The 18003-nt window shown below is 34.4% G+C and overlaps 1 protein-coding gene and 1 long non-coding RNA gene across 8 annotated transcripts in view; one reads left to right on the plus strand and one right to left on the minus strand.

Annotated features, from left to right (window-relative positions):
• Positions 1 to 18003, minus strand: part of LOC123789046 (uncharacterized) — a 170692-nt gene that overhangs the window by 35133 nt on the left and 117556 nt on the right. Inside the window, exons 10-12 of the long non-coding RNA XR_015723903.1 lie at positions 17246 to 17348; positions 16306 to 16425; positions 15174 to 15270 (exon numbers count right to left, since the gene is read on the minus strand). This is a non-coding gene — a long non-coding RNA (uncharacterized LOC123789046). The remainder of the gene's footprint in view (positions 1 to 15173; positions 15271 to 16305; positions 16426 to 17245; positions 17349 to 18003) is intronic.
• Positions 1 to 18003, plus strand: part of PPP1R3A (protein phosphatase 1 regulatory subunit 3A) — a 40732-nt gene that overhangs the window by 5718 nt on the left and 17011 nt on the right. The window lies entirely within an intron of this gene.

Raw genomic sequence — 18003 nt, forward strand, 5'->3', positions numbered from 1 at the left:
TCTGCTTGGGGGGGGGACCTCTGGCAAGGCCATATGGAAATAAAACGCAGCTGCACAGGACCTGTCAAGAGGACCATTTGGAGGCTGCCAGCTGGTTGACAGCAAGGAGCCAAGTAGCTTAGTTTCCTTGGAGATCTACCAGGACTTTGTGGCTTCCTGGTTTTCTATAAATCCATACCCTTAGAAGCCTAGACACCCTGGCGTAGTTTTGTAACCTTTTCTAAGAAAAGGGAAACAAGAGGGTCTCATCATTCAGGGTGTTTCTCAAGTTCTAGCTGAAGGGAATCACTATGGATGCCATTTCTTACATGGATCCTCTGGATCTCCATAAGCTTTAACTTCCCACCCAAAGCCCATCTGCAAGCCTGTAAAAATTATTATTATTATTATTATTAGATTTTATTTATTTGACAGAGAGAAAGAGCACACAAGCAGGGGGAGCAGCAGAGAGAGAGGGAGATGCAGGCTCTCTGCTGAGCAGGGAGCCCAGTGTGGGGCTTGAACCCAGGACCCTGGGATCATGACCTGAGCTGAAGGCAGACACTTAACCAACTCAGCCACCCAGGCACCCCAAGCCTGTAAAAATTCTTATAGGGCCCAAGCACTCTGAGCCAATAAGACTCTAAGCAAAAAAAAAAAAAAAAAGAATTGAGACACTTAGTTTTTCACCTTCTTCCAATTTTGCGGACTGTGACTCTTGTCCCTGTTCTAAGTTTTCACCCCAAAACCCCAACAGAAATAATGCAGGAGAAGTAACTTCAGGAGCAGATACCTAAAGTGGGCCTGACTGCTTAGTGAACTGGCAGACTTAAAAGATCTTCTATGCTCTGACACTTCACTTTGAAACCGTGCCTGAAATTTTTATATACATGTACACACACACACACACACACACACACACACCCCTTTCCTTAAATGCAGACACATCTAAGATGGCAGGGGCTATCTTTGTCTTAAACCTGATTAAGGTTGCACATAGGGGCTTTAATTTTGGATTGATATGATGGAAATGGATAATTTTAGAGCAGAGAGCACCATGAGATACAAGCAGGTTTGAGTACAGAAGCGTGAGGACTCTGGGGGTCTGGAGTGTGTGTGTGTGTGTGTGTGTGTGTGTGTGTGTGTGTGTGTGTGTGTGTTTGTGTGTGTGTTTAGGGGAAAAGGTGGATTCCATGCCAGTGAGGCATAATAGAAACAGCACACTCTTTAAAGTGGGGCAGATTTGGGTTTTCAGTCTAACTAATGACTAACTGTGTGAACTTGGATAAATTATATTTTGTATCCTTTTTAGTAAGGCCAAAACAGAGTTAATAATTTCTACTTGGCAGAGGTGCTATGCGAACTACATTAGCTAACACATATAAAGCATCTGTCCCAGTTGCTGACACTTCACAGATATTCAAAATGGCATTGGTGATAAATACCACTTTAAAAAATCTTGTATATGGCTAGTCCTATGCCCAAGATTAATGGAGGAATGCTTTATTTCCTCATTATCATTTCTGCTGCCAGGAATCAGACTAATAAAAAGTTTCAAAATTAGTTGTAGTATAGATTCAATAAACTTTGGGGCATTAACCAAAGAAACTAACTAATATTTATACTATTGCTGCTATGGGGAAAATGATTCCCAAATTCCAGTAATTTCTGGGTTACAAAAAATTTGGAACATTGCCTGTTCATAAGTTGAACACTACTTAAAAAAATAACTACAACATGTTTCTTCTTAAGATAGTTCTTAAAATGGTTCTTTTGGACTAAATAAATGAGATAGATGCACACAACTTCACCTTATTATCACTTTATACCTAGAAGACGAAACTGAATTTTACTTAACTCTTTTCCTCTAAGAAAATGTATTATACACCATTACATTTCGGTCATTCCTTTGTTTTAAAGCACTCCCCACCATTATATAAAAAAGCTCTTCAGGACATATGTCTCGAATCTTTTCGGGTTTTTATTCTGCTTCTCTAATAGTTTTACTTGGGTAAATGGCATAGTAGTGTTATTATCTATTATATAAATAATAACCGGTTTTGAAGACTTAATCATATCATCCTGCTGTTTAAAGATTTTATGACAAAATATAAATTCCTAAATTGGACTGTTATACAGCATTGTTTGGTGACAGAGATCAGTTGTACAGTAAACAAAGCTGTCTTAGGTAATTTTACTATTCCCTCCCCCTCAAGTGAGGGGGTCTGAAGATGGTCCGTCTATGTTACACTTAAGTGCTATTCAAATCACAAAAAGAAATTAAATGCTAACATAAGACAATGACTATCCTATGTGTGGTTGTGGATTTGAATTTTACTTACCCCTTTTGAAATTTGCAATAGTAAAAAAGACAAAATTTCAAAAGACAAAATATCCTCCAAATTTATATTTGTAAAGCATGCCAAATAGTAGATCCTTTTGTTAATTATGTGAAGCAGATTTTATAGGCCATTTAACACTGATGGTATTCTGACTTGTTTTATAGATTTAAGCCATGATACAAATCGAATAGACTCTAAGAAAAACCCCAAGCTTATTTTCATTCTTAAAAATTACTGTGGATGTCTTTACACAATTACAAATCACATAGAACAGTGTAGGTAAATGTCAGCTTCATAAGCCATATAATGAAATGAAGCTGGTAAAAATACTCACATTTTGCTAATATCTCCTTTTGAGGATAAATACAGGTAATTTTACAATGTATTGTTATAACTTAAACCTTCTGGGTATTTACCAGATTTTATAAAATCACTTACAGATGCAGTAAAAAAAAAATATAATCTTCACATATATTCTAATAGGTGTATAAGACTATTGTGTTTGGTGTAAATAAACTTCAATCATTGTTTCCAATGTTAATACAACATTTGATTTCAGAATAATTTTCAATAAATCACATAGTTGTAGAAAAGACCATTTAATTCTATTTTTTGCTTTGAGGCGGAATTATTCCAAAAACTACCCAGGCCAAATGGTTATATATTCTCTTCTGAATCATCTTCTGGGAAGATTGTGCTCTTCAGTAATGTATTCTATCAGGAATTCTAAGTCTTTTATGTAGCCATTCATATTGTTCTATGTCTTTAATCTTGTCATTTGTTTACTCTGATTCTTGGTTGAATTAAATGTTGGCGTCCCTATCCTTACAAAGTTAAGCAGAATCGTATTGTTTCTGTGATTGTTTCTATTTTTTAGGTCCACTAACCTAATTTGCCCTGAGGTCCTAACTAGTAAACTAACAAACTAGTTTGTAGTTTTTAATGCAAAAGTCAGAGAAGAAAAAACTTACCGCCAACTACATTCTCTGAAGGGGGAATGACGTCACTAGTACAAGGACTGTGTGCACTGTGGGCACTAACATTCCAGGGGCTGCAGGGAATAGCAGGCTAGCTAAAGAGCTCTCCTAATCCTCTGTCATTAGCTCTGAGTTCTGAGTACTGGAGGGATTGGTGTTATTACTGTATTTCCTATGGGAGCCAGGGAAGAGAAGTTACAAAATTTAAAATATTTCAGAAGATTACTCAGTTTATTTCTCAATTCTGCCTAAAAAGATAGCTGTTAGAATCTCTGAAGCCCTCTTAGACAAATAATAAATAATTTAGAATAACTATGTACACTATTTTCTAGATATCTGATTTTTAAATAAAATTTCACTCAAGAATGTAACTGTATGAGACACTGAAAAGAAATTTTGCATAGGTTTGTAAAAATTAAATATAATATAAACCAGCTGAAACTTAAATTGGTGTAAGTGTATCATTTTATAGAAAGGTTAATACAATATCTACAAGCAGAATTCACCTGAATATGTTAAATTTCTTGAATCCGTGTGTATGTGTGTGTGTGTGTGTGTAATAAAAGCTTTATTTTAACTAAAAGCTATTTGTTCTAATCAATGAATATGTGCAGAGAACTGAGACAGCCAATCCAGTTCACAATTTATTTAGTAAATTGAACATAGGGGGCAGTTAAGTAATATTGCCCATGTCTATTTGAATTATTCTTAATGCATTGCCTTTTGTGTGGAAAAACTACACACACACACATCTGTCCATAATGAGCTTTTTACTTAAACATTATCTTGCTTGTGTGTGTGTATGTGTGTGTAATGCATATAATACAGGTATTCTTCAGATAGTTCATATGTTTTCTAATATTTCCTATTTTCTGTTTAGTAATATCTCATTAAAAGCTAACTTGGGCAAACCAAGTTAAGTTTTTAGACAATGCTAGTTATAGGGACATTCAAGACATCTGTTTACAAATCTCATTAAACTCACATAGTTCAACAGGACTGCTACTCCTATTCCTGATTTATCCATGTTATGGGATTGCTTTTGCTCTTATATTGCTTTGTTATTCTTCCTTTAAATTATAATATTTCTGGCAATATTTTTTCATGGAGTAGTTACTTCAAGGGTACAAAATAATACGGCTTTCCTTAAATGAAAGGGTTGCTGTTTACCATGTTTGCATCTGATGCAATTTATCTATAGGCAAAGAAATTAACATTTAACAAGACTTCCTGTTTATCAGATATTTGTACATCTGGAAGCAAGAGGACTTCCATCATATGGCCCTCTATATCCATTTAGTCAAAATGTTTACAAAGGTGGTATTTACAGTGGTGGCCTTTCCCTGCACTTTAAAAAACCTATGTGTGTGTTATCTTCCCAACCAGACTGCAAGTTCCTTGAGGCCAGGAATGATGTATTTGTTTAAGCATTATTGCCTACTGTAACTAACAAAAGGATTTCCACATAAAAAGCTCTTAAAATTAATATTAAAGGCAACTGATTTTCTCATTGATAACCTGAGGCCTAGTAAAATCCAAAAGCACCTTCTGAATAATTGAAGAATGAATTATACTTGTTACAGTTTTAATGATGAGTGCTTTTATTGTTCTCACAATCTTTAAAGATCAGATGCCTTCTGTACATCTCCATCTGGATATCCAGGTGGCAAATTAATTCCCTTAATGTCTCACACCAAAGTTACATTTCTCCTCAAATCCTAACTCTTCTTCCTTTATTCTATATTTTCTTTAAAATCATAGCCATCATCCCTGTGATGCAAATAAAAAACTTCAACATAATAACTGATTTCTCTTTTGCTGGTTCTTATTAATTCTATGGCCATTAGGTAATGATTGTTCATTGGATCAAAAATAAAAATTACTTTAAAAATTAAAAATAGGATAAAATATAGAAAGACTATACCTACTTATCATAAAAATAACAGATAAAAAGGAAATTTGTTTCTGCAATAACCATGTATTTGTTGTCCAAATTGACTCAAAATTAAATATAGAAATGAACACATTAACCATTGTAACATCTCGTAGACAACCTAAAGTTAGATGGTTCCTTTCAGTTATCAAGGTATCAACAAGAGATCAAATTGAGAAATAAATTAACATAGCCTACTATGGGATACTCTTATTATTGTCGTTCCTTCTATCCTAAGTCTTCTACAGAGCTGATTCATGGAGTCACCACAATATTACTTTGAAGTAATGCCAAGTAATCTTAACATCTCAAATAAAATAAACATTCACTGGTTAGCTTTTGGCTTTCTTCATACCACAGTCCAGACCAGTGGGACCAGAGTCAGAAAAATCTAATAGGCTGACAATGATAGACCAAAGACAGATATTGTATGTCTACTGCTCAGAACAAAGTCATTCATTCTTCCTTCTTTCTAGGGCCAGGATTGGGGCCAAAACTCGTAGTAGTGCTACTGCTGCTCATATGGTACTCCCTGATTCTGACACCTGTGGATTCTGGGCCTGCCTGCTGTCCTGTCTGCTTTTCTTTACCTTAATGTCTTCCTTTGACTGGGCCTTTCGCCTCTACCAGATTCCTCCTGTGTATCTAAACCTAAACTTTATTAAGTCATACAGTACTATCAGCTCTGTCTTGGGATTGCATTCTTGGTCTTCCCCTACAGGAAAAAAAAAAAAAAAAAAAAAAAAACCACAAGTGTTTAAGAGGAGTAATGAAATGGGTCTAAATGTTTAACCTTAAAACCTACATAAAGGTAGTGTGATGGATCTGCTACACTCTATTGAATACTATCTACAATTTTTTGGATATAATTTTAGATTTGAAGAAGAGTTGCAGGAAGAATATGAAGACTTCCCATATTACTATACACATATGTTTTAAAACTATATAACAGAGGGGTCCAGTTGCATTGATTCTTATAGGCAAGAGCTTTAACTTTTGAAAACTTTAAGCAATGGTAACTTTCTAGTTTGCAGCTAATTGCCAATTTTGCAGAATAGAAAATACGTTTAAAATACCCTGTGAAAATGTTAAGCTCTACCTGAAATAGTACTGTCATTAGACATTATAATGTTTTAAATTTTTTTTAAAAAATTAAAGCTTTAAACATTATATGATTTTTCTTTTTACAGAAGAATTGGGAAACAAACATATTTTAGGAAATTAGCATAAATAATTATATTTTTTATGGCAAAAATAATATGCTCCTCTATACTGATACAGCAATTAGTTCTTACATTACCACCCTCAACTAATATCTGATAGTTTTCATTTAGAGTTTTACTATAATTTTCCTAATATCCTAAAGAACTTTATTGTGTAAAACCTAGAGTCACAACCCAAAGTAAAAATGTACTATTGAGATAGGCAATGCATAGCATTTGTGAATAGTTATTTTTTTTTTAACTTTCTAAGAAGTTTTTAAATGAAGTTGGCTGGAAATTAAAGTTTTACCATTTAAATTTATTGTTTTCCAATTAACTTTCAATATACAAGTGGAGATGGGTTCCCAGTGAAAATATTATTTGTGAGACTAAATTAAACATTTTCTGGGTAAGGCTTAGCTGTTGAGAAAGTGGGGGGTTATTTTTTTTAAGTACAATAGAATATACTTGTCTGTGATGAATTGCAACCTCTAAGGAAATTAATTTTTTGGAAATCCTTTTCAAAATTATGTTGGCATGATTATAAATGTCAATTGTGTGTGTGTGTATGTGTGTGTATTTCTCCAATTCCTAGGGAATTCCTTGACCACTTATGGTATGAAATTCCTTTCATTTGCTAATTTTGTATCTAAGGATCTGTAACATTAGTTAGAACTTGGCTACAAAACTAGGTGGGACTTTCATGTCATGTATGGATTGTATCTTATTGACAACTTTAATTCTATGATATTTACTACTTTAATAAGTAACCTTGTTCTTTTATCTAGAAATTTCTAATTATATCAGCTAAAGGAATACGTGTTTTAAATCTACCATGATTTCTTAAGTGATATAAAGTTATTTCCCATTAGATCACCTTTATACGTTGTAGTAAGCAACACCAGCCCCATTTCACATAAGAAGAAATTTAGGCAAAAGGGATTTATTTGATCAAGTCCAGAAAATATTTAAGAGGAGAAACTAGGTTTGTGATTTCAATGCTCTAATCTCCTATGGCTCTGACCCATAATACTTCAATAAGGCACTTCATAAAGAAATAATAGAGTTCCTATTTTATGTAGAACACTTCTAGGTAGCTTCTATCTTCAAGCATGAATTTGGTTAAGGGATAATATTTATATATATGACAAGTTAGCTATCAACGTAGTATGTGCCAAACAGAATGACACATACTCAGAGAAAACTGGAGGAGATACAGAGCAATAAGCATTCAAGAAAGGACTGTTATGCAGGCTGCCCTCATTAGGAAGAGCATCACAGAAGAACTGAACTTGACTTTGGAACGGTAAAACTTGGGTACGTGGAGAAGGAGCAGGGGAGTTTTTACAGAGAGTAAAAAACATATGTGTGGAAATGGCAGTGCAAAGGACAACTTGGGGATTTTGTTAGTCAATCAGACTGCCTAGAATGGACAGAATTGTGAAAGTCAAACTTGAAAAAAAAGTTGAAAAAGAATTGTACACTCTTGCTAGGCTGAAAATCTGAACTTTTGTCTCCCTATTCAAGGGTAAAGTAGTATTTTGGTTATATTAATTCAGAAAGTATTCAGAGTAAATTAATGAAAAGTATGAACCAGGTTGCTAACTATAAGAAACGAGATTGATGTAATTGTAAATGTTGATCATAATTTCCCCAATGTTTCTCTTCTAACATGCTTTCCACTAATCATGTTTTATGAAAGATTCTTTATTGCCTTGAAAAACTGCTTATGGCACTTAGGAACACCATCATACTTCTGCTTGTGTTTTGGGAGTCTCATGGTTTAAAAACCTTTTCTATGTTTTTAACCATTTTTTACTTACTGTCTCTTTCTGTATTTAGAATGGTTAAATACAGGTTTTATTCTTTTCTCATTATCAATATTAGTTATTTAATTTTGTTAGAGGTCATCTTTAATATAAAAAGCAGATACGTATGATGGCACACATTTTTAGGTATTCCTATACCTATTTTATAGGTGACTCATTTTACTGCTCTGGTCATGCTCAGGGAAAATTTCTTTTTGTAATTAGTTGATCCAAATTCTTCCTTTAAAATCTAAGGTTTATGTTTTAACTTAGTGAGCAATATTAGTCCAAGACTCTCAATGTTTATCCTCATGGATGGGTATATGGAAATTACACTAGTATGGTTCCTTCTATATACCAGTGACCTCAAGATTGAAAGAGTATGGGTCTCAGTTAACTTGAAAGAAAAAAAATCATCAAGATATCAGTAGCAAAGTTCGTACTGTGCCCTTTAGCTTGTGCACTGACAGAGAATAAACAAACAAACAAACAAACAAAAACCACCAGTGACTGGAGAAATGAATAAGGGGTCTTCATGAATTCAACAAGTGTTACTGAGCACATACTATGTGCCAGGTAATGTTCTAAACCCGAGGGATACATTAGTGAAAAAATGACAATCTCTTTCCTTGGTTAGTTTACATTCTAATGGGAGGGAAAACTTATAAGTAATTAACATGAAGAATAAGTAAGTTATGTTAGAAAATGGCAAATGCAATTGAGAGTATAAAATACAATACCGCATAAGGATGAGTAAAGACTGCACATCACTGAGAAAATGACAGTTGATCAGAGACATGAAGAGTCAGTCATGAAAAAATCTAGGGGAACAGAGTTCCATGCTGAACAAAGCCACAAGGGCAATACTTGAAGCAGTTTCAAGTGATGGACCTTTCCCCTTTGTTAACATTAGGTTCTCATGCTCCTTATGCCTCCTATAAACTCTTGGCCATACCAGTCACCACATAGCCACAGGGTCTCATGCAGGAAAGGCACGAAACCTCTTTAGGATCCCTTTCTCCCCTCTCTGGCTGCTCTTTGGTTGCCCAGAGTCTCATTTTATCTTTCTACATCCATGTTTTCCACTGGTGCACCGCATTGCAATTTTGATTTGGTGAAAATGGAGTTGTGCTACAGTTAATCAAAGAAGGAATTCAGCATTTGAATTATTTGAGTTAAAAAGCACTAGATAATTGTACCTATCATTATTTTTATTTTCAATTATTTTGATTATCCTGACCGTTGACTACTAGTATTACACATATGGAATAAGCTTATGTAAATTGAGACATGTAAAAAGAATTTTTTTCATAAAATCAACACTATGTACATACAAAAGAAGGAAACCATTGTAAAATGCTGATCCTCAAAGATAGCAACTGCAACCCTGCAAGTGTCCTCACTTACATACCAAGTCAGGAAAAAAGAAGACCAGAATATATGTGGTTGCAGTATTTTTATATGAACCATTCTCTTACACATGATAAACTCCAAACACACTAAGCTATCCACATTATCCACAAACTTACCTTTAAATTATTATGCTGCAAGTTCTGCCTTTTTCAATAACTGTCATCTCATTTTTACTATTTCACCTCAAGACTCTAATCGTTTCTTTTATAGGGTCTAACCTACCAGTGTCCTTGGCAATACACTATATGGTGCTTGCACCTGCAGTAATTGTTTGGACAATCTGCCACACAGTACAACTGCAAAACGTTTTACTAGTTCAGGTCTAAATTTTTACAATCACTATCAGTTTTATAATGAGCAATATAGATGTTAAAGTAGAAATGATGGATGTCTCTTACCCTAAACAGTATGTAGGCTTCTTTTCAGTTAAAAAAAATAATAAGTAAATTTAAATGCACTGAAGTATGGGTGGGTAATCCCCATGAAGAATAAAAATCAATTGTTTTATAGACTTAATAGTAGCAGAAGTACAATTTGTGTAAAATTTACATTAATGCTAGACTATTTGATTATATATACCATCTTCTCTCCCCACCCCATGGAAACTCTTAATAGCAGAGTATTTTTACTGAAGGACTTAATTTCACACTAACCATACCTTCATAGAGTAAAAGCCAGTGTAGAATAGTAAAGTAAACTGGTGTTTCTCAAGCTTGGCTGCACACAGGAAAGGGAAAAATAAGGCACCCATATGCAGGCCTCACTATAGAGACTAACTGAATTGGTCTGGAGCAGGGCTCAGAAATACGTATTTTTTAAAAAGCTTCCCAGGTGATTCTGATGTGCCCAAGGATTGAAAATAACTGGTATAAACAAAAGACATAAATACAGGTGTTCTGAATTATAATTATTTTTAAAAACTGGAAATTTTTTAGTACCAAAAAGAGTAATGCTATTTAAACAAAAAAGAAAATTAGTAAATCTAAATGAAATAACACTTTTGTAGGTATGGTAAGAGGGTTAAGCAAGAGTAGCAACATAAAGGATAAAGTTAATTGCCATTTAGAATGAAGTCAACTTTCAAGAGTTTTCTTTTAAAACAGTTTTTCTTCTTGAAAAAATGTATATTTTCTGATTCAGAAAATCAAGCTTTTAAATACAATCTGCAATCAGATTGTAGGATCTGACCTCCTCTCTTTACAAGCCCACATGTGTGCACAGGTGCTACTGCCTTCCTGGACTCCCTCCCTTCCTTCCTTGAGTTTGGGATAGTGCTCCTAATATTTTTTCTGTAGGACCCCATGTTTCCCCAATCATGAATGGTACAATTGTGATTTTTAAACTGCTGGTTTATATTTCTCTTTCTTTAGACTGTAAACTTTATGAAGGCAGAGTTTGTTTAATCTTGGCTTGTGCTCATGGTTTAACTTCTAGTATAATGGCTAGCAAATATTAAATATTTGTTGAATGAATACACACTGAGTTTTAGCTAACATTATTCTGAATTAGCAAGATGTCCAATAGAAGGACTGAGTCCTTTAAGCCCCCTTGATAGAAGTATTCTTCAGAATGTGACTACAAAGTCTGCTGTTAGCTTGTTAAGAGTGTGGCAGAGATTCCCATCTTTGGCAATGTAGCTGCATCTCAGCAGAATTTGGCTCTTGTACCATACTCCTTCCTCAATCCCAGTCTGTGGCCCAATGTCTTCAGTCAAAAGGCTCCTTGCCTTTTGGTTCATATTTGGTTCTCAACTAGTCCTTCCCAAGCACCATACTGCTCTTGTACTGATCTCCAACCACAGTCTTATTGAGCCCTTCTCATTTCATCTACTTAGGATTTCCTGATAATAAACTTTGCTCTATTTAATCAGGGATCGAAAAGCCTTCAACTGAGAGAGTCATCCTGGCAATGATGAGCTCCTCCCTGCTTACTCTATCTTTTCCAACTGTAGAATCCAGAGAAAATAGCATTATGTTTTTACTGTGAGCTTCCTAAATCAGTTGGACTTCTTTCCTCAAATCTACACGTTCATTTGCAGCATTTCTGAATCTGCTTACACCTACTTCAGTCTAGAACCTGGGGAGGACCAATAACTGTTGGTTGTTTTCTAGCATTTAGTATTGAAATTAACATTAGAAGAATGTGAAGTATAATTAGCTGCTTGTGATAATTATATTAATAAAGATTATGTTAAAAATAATATTGTCTCCTATTTAAAGAGATTTAATCAAACAAAGTCTTTGTAGGGGGCACCTGGGCGGCTCAGTTGGTTAAACATCTCACTTCAGCTCAAGTCATGATCTCGGGGTCCTGGGATTGAGCCCCACCCTGGGTTCCCTGCTTAGCAGGGAGTCTGCTTGTCCCTCTCCCTCTGCCCCTCCCCATGCTTGTGCTCTCTCTCTCTTTCTCAAATAAATGAGTAGAGTCTTAAAAAAAAAAAAGACAACCCACATAGAGGAGAAAATATTTACAAATCACGTATCTAGTAAGTGACTTATATCCAGAAGAAGTCTTACAACTCGATAATAAAAAGAGAACCCAATTTTAAAATAAGCTAAGTATCTGAATAGATGTTTCTCTAAAGAAGCTATTTTAATGACCTATAAGCGCATAAAACAATACTCGACATCATTAGAAACATGCAAATCAAAACCACAGCAAGGTATCACTTCACACCCACTAGAACGATTATGATCAATAAGAGGTAATAACAAATGTTGGCAAGGACTTGAAGAAATTAAAACCCTCATGAACTAATGGTGGAATTATAAAATGGTACAGCCACTTTCTAGGAAAATAGTATGACAGTTTCTCAATATGTGAAATATGGAATTACCATAGTCCAGCAACTTCACGCCTAGGTTTCTACCCAAGGGAAAGGAAAACATGTCCACACAAATGTAAATGTTTATAGAAGTACTATCCACAAGAACCAAAAGGTGGAACAATCCAAATGCCCAATAACTGGTAAATGAATAAACAAAATGTGTTATATCTATATAATGTAATACTATTAAGCAATAAAAAGAAAATACTGATACATGCTACAATATTGATGAGCCTCAAAACATTATGCTCTGTGAAAGAAACCAGACATGAAAGGACACATATTGCATAATTTCACTTGTATGAAATGTCCAAATTAGAGAAATAAATAGAGACAGGAAGATTAGTGTCTCTAGGGCTGGGGGTGAGAAATGAAGAATGATTATAAGGGACATGAGGTTTCTTTTGGGGGTACTGGAAATGTTTGAAGATTAGATTTTGGTGATGGCTGCACGGTTCTAAAAATATACTAAATGTACTAAAAATTAATGAATTGTACACTTAAAGTAAATCAACTTTATGGATACATAATTAGATAAAGCTGTTAGCTTTAAAAAAATTACTGATTTTGTATGGAGATATGAATTTTATGATAAATAGACTTCTGTAGATCTACTTCTAAGTTTAGGGCTTATGGAATGTAGAAATAGGGTCTGTTTCTCCTGAAATTTAGTAGAGAAGGTACTGTGTTTTAGATAAGGTTAGAATAATAGGGTGGCAAGAAAATGAATTTTGGTAATATATAAAGTCCCACATGAAAGGGTATATTAAAACATAGTTTCTATACATGAAATGTGGACAAGCTTCAAAGGATACTTGAGTACCTCTCCATGAATGCTGTAACTAATTCTGCTGTAGGAATGAAGAATATGTTTGATCCTCTCTTTATGGCATGTTAATTTAAAGATGGAACAACTTTCACTCAATAACATTTTTCTTATTGTTTTAATGGGAAATGTGGATATTACCTTCAAAGTACAAAATGCTAACATAATAATAACAGCTAATACCTACTAATTGCTTCCTGCATGCCAGACATTGAGTGGTTTAAAACTATTTCTTCATTTAATGTATTACATTGGTATGAATACTTACTCTTCCTAGTTTAATTAAACTTTTTTTTCTTGTGTCTTCTCTCTTGGGCTTTTTTCGGCTTTTTCTCTTTCCCCTCCCACCTTCAGTATAAATGATACTATTCATGTTTCAGAGTCTCAGTTCTTAAAAACCACCATGTAGTTCATGTTGCCCTGCCTTTAGCCAAAAACCAATTTGACATTGGAGAAATATATCAAATCAGATTTTATGCTGAATTTTTACTGATTTATTAAAAATGTTCAAGGGGTTTGTATATGTAAACCTGCACTGAATCCCAGAAATGTGGGCTGAAGGGGAGGAGGTCTTTGAATGTGAAGTGGTAGATTCCACAAGAGTACAGAATCTTTTGTGAAGAGATCTGCAGCAGAGGATGGAAAAAAGAAAACAGTTCACAAAAGGTGTGGGTGAAGGGTGGCAAAGAAGACATGTAATGCAAAATGTGGACATTTGTGAGGGATGCCTCAGTGCATTGCATTAATAATTTGCATATTAAGAAGTCATGAGTCTTCACGTTAATGAATCCCTAACTAGTCTCTGACACAATAGACTGAACTGTCCCTGGAGGAGTCATTATGGCCTATCATGTCAATGAGCCGCATATTAATGACTCTCTTACATGCTCATCAACAGGTAGCCTAATAGGCTCCCATTGAGTTCTTTTTCATTTGCTTTTTAAATGTATCCTCTCCTCCCTTCCTTTTGTAACACTATTGTGAAGAATTGACAAAAAGGTGCATTAAGATGATTTTAATGTGTGACGTAAGTTCACAAAAGCATTAAATTCAGAAATAATGCTTTAAGTCTTACTCCTCTGTCTAGAAAACTTCTCAAATGCAGTTAAATACAAATCCAGTTGGATAATAGAATTCGTACTTGGATTTTAACATAAACCATCCAACTCAATTTACCATATTTCTCTTTTCCCTGATATATCAATTTATGCTGTCATTAGCGTAAGTAAAATAGCTAGTTTGGAAATGTGTTTGTGAAGGTGAATTGCTTGAACATGGAAATGAATTATAACAGATATCATATCATAAACACTCATTAAAACTAAAACAGTAGCTGCTAGTATAAAAAATTAAAAATAAAGAGGAAATAGCGGACACATATTAATTTCATAGCAATAAAGAAATGAGCTAAAAAATGACTTTATAACATTTAAACTTAACAATTCAAGGTAGTTGCAGGAAGGCACTATTTTAACTTTTCTAACATGCTTTGGCACGCCTTGACTTTTGTTGGTCCCAATTATTATATTTAAGATAACTGGTGATTTTTTACAAACATAAAATCTATGATCTCCTATAAAAAATACTGAAGAATTGTTCTTCCATTATTTCCACTGAATTACACACTATCTCGCCTTATTTACTTTCCAGTAGAAGGAAAGAGTACTGACACATGCTTGAAATTCTTTGTCAAGAGACAGAAATGGGTAGAAGCTGGGGGAAAAAGTGGGAGAAGTTTCTTAGCACTTCGTTCCCCATTAAAAACAAACAAACAAACAACCACTTGTAAACACTGCTATTTTGAGAAACAATTGAGGGCAAAGATGCTCAGGTGAGCAGCTACAGGTTGGTACTCTGACCTCATACCTGTCACCCTTCCTTCTGAGAGGTGTCACTTCTTGAATGATTTGATTTCGAAGTCTGGAAGTCTCATGCTCCTTCGTGTTAACTCCGCTTCTTAACCCTTCCAAACATACATGAGATATATCAATTTACATTTTAAATTACTTTTTTTAAAAACAGTTTTAAAACAATAAGTAACGTAAATGCTATAGAGCTTGGATGTCAAAGCCCAGTATTTAACAAACCAAATAACTTAGCAATACTTACATATAGATTCCACAAAGAAAATATGTTTAATCAGAGTTTCTGGAATTGCAATTAGCTGGTTCAGTAGTCCTGACTCTGTGATAGTGACTTTTTACACAACCACAGATGAATCAACATCATTATGAAAAAAAGAATGACTGCAACTTTAGTATCCTTAGGAAAAAAATACACATGACAATACTCTGATAATTTTTAGAAGACAGTGATGGTATAAAACTCTTAGCAATCACTTTGCAGGGGAACTCAGGAGAATAAGGATGCCAGACTTCTGAAGTAGCAGGACTCTCAGCTGAACAATCACTAGTTTCTTGTCACCCACCTACTCCATGGGGGACAATTACTTCCTTTAAGAACTCAAGTAAAATAAGGTCTGTAGGCCAATAAATTTAAGAACTTTTTCTGGTATCCCTCTGATGTGTATTCTTTAGTTTTTCCAGTACTCATTGCTTAAAAACATTCACATTTCTCTCTCAATGGAATATAACTGGCAGGTTGTGGCAGAGTCATCCCTTGAGCCAGGTTTGCGTGTAAGTCTTCTTCACTTAAAATCCATGGATTCTGCTTATAATTATATCTCCCCCCAAAGTAACCTACGACTTTTGGTTTACACTTGGACCTCCAAGACACTACTAAATTCTTCACTAGATGCTCACAATGTAGTGTCTCTTTAGAAAATACACATTGCCACAAAATGGCACATGCTGCCCAGATTCAATCACAGAACTAAATCTAAATAGTCTTTTTTTTTTTTTTGTCCTGATTCCTGTGAGGTGAGGTGAGCAAGAAAAAATAGCACCCAGCACTTTGGCATGGCAAGGCAGATTTGAATGGGCAATTCTTAGTAGGAAACCAAGTTACAAAATGAAGAAACTTGGGAAAAGAAACTTACCAAAGGATTCTTCAACAAAGGTATGTTTTTCAGTTATTGAAATTTCCAATATTGAGAAGGCATAGTACAATTGTTTTCAGTACGTTTTCAAGATCAAGCACCAAGGCAATGGGCAATGCTCTAATTGAGAAATAGAAAAGATTTTTAGGAATGTGGTAACTCAGCTTTATGGAAAACAGGAAAACGACTCAATAAAGCCATCTGGTCCCTAATGTCATGGCATGTGCTTAGTTTCTTGAATGCTTGAGCTGTTCACTAGAGTTTACTCAAGGGGCTTGTGGTTTGCCATGGTTTATGATTACATTTTATAACTAATAAATGAGCTTATATGATAGGTATTATCCAATACATTTGTTTATCCAACCAGTTGTGATATAGGTAATGTTCTGTTATTTGAAAAGTTTTACCTGGACATAAGTAAAATGATGTGGAAATAAATGATTCTGTAGTCTTTACTACAAACAATGTAAGATTAGCTCATAAACCGTGCAGGTAGCATTTTTATCAATTTGAACTGATAAAGCTGACCACAAGATTTTACCAAGAGCTTATTTTTGACTGTATTGAAATTTTAAGTTAACAGCTATTTCTACTGATGATACTAGCATTTTTATTTTTTAAAAAATAGTTTAAGAAATTTTCAAATTAAACATTTCAAAATTATATTCATATATTTAATAGCAAAACTGAGAAGAGCAAGTTCATTTCGATTTGAGCAATAAAAGGGTTGATGGGTAGTGGCCACCTGGCTGGGTGGAGAAGGTTCACAGAGTTGAATCTGGTCTCAGCAAGGAAATCCCTTGATCTGTTATCAGTGCTTGCCATGGGTGCTAGAGAGAAAGGCCAGCATGAGGGTATTGTATTTGATACCCCTAATCTAATTTAGAGCCTTCACTTTAAAGATAAGGAATGTGATGCCCACAAAAACCATGTTCCTTACCATATTAGTTATTAGTCTCCAGATTCAGCATTGAAGGGAATATAAAGCCATTTAAAATTGTTGATGTTTTTTCTTTGAGATTATTTCTTGCTTCTTTGAATCCCTGTTAATAAGGCAGAGATGTCTTCATTTTATTGTCCTTTCTTTATCATCAAGGAACTGAATGTAATTTGTCTTTTCAATCTAAATTCCTTCTGCATCATGCCTTTAAATTTTTTTCCCTTAGATACTTCTGCTCACAATTAGAAATTTATATCTTTAATTCTCTCTCTTTTGATCAAATATTTTTCTTCTGTTTTCGGTTCTACTCCTGATCAAGAGAAGACTACTGGTATTATGACACCAAAGGAACAGATATTAAGCTCTAGTAGTTAGTTAATGTATTATGAACATTACCCCTCGTTAAGTACAAGCTTTTGCTTTCCTCCATCCTCTAATTCAGAAGTGGCTAAAAAAAATCACAATACTAGAAAGTGAATTTTCAGGAAAATATCACTATAAAATTACGGAAATAAATAGTATACAATATGTAATTATTATTCCAGGAAAGCCTTTTCAGTATTTCTAGAAGTAGCCATTTATCAGTGCCAACATCAATGCTAAAGTACTCTTTTTAGTGTCTTAAAAAAGAACCTCAAAGAGGCGCCTATTTTTTCTAATTTAAAAGCTCTCCATTTATTTTCCTTTCTTTCTTTAAGGGAGGAGGATAGAGGAAACAAAATGAGACCAAAGAGGGCAGGCTGAACTGCTTGGGAAGT

Source organism: Ursus americanus, chromosome 3 (genome assembly GCF_024610735.1).
Source record: "Ursus americanus isolate L20-20 chromosome 3, mUrsAme1.1.p, whole genome shotgun sequence".
In the NCBI taxonomy this organism is placed as follows: Eukaryota; Metazoa; Chordata; class Mammalia; order Carnivora; family Ursidae; genus Ursus; species Ursus americanus.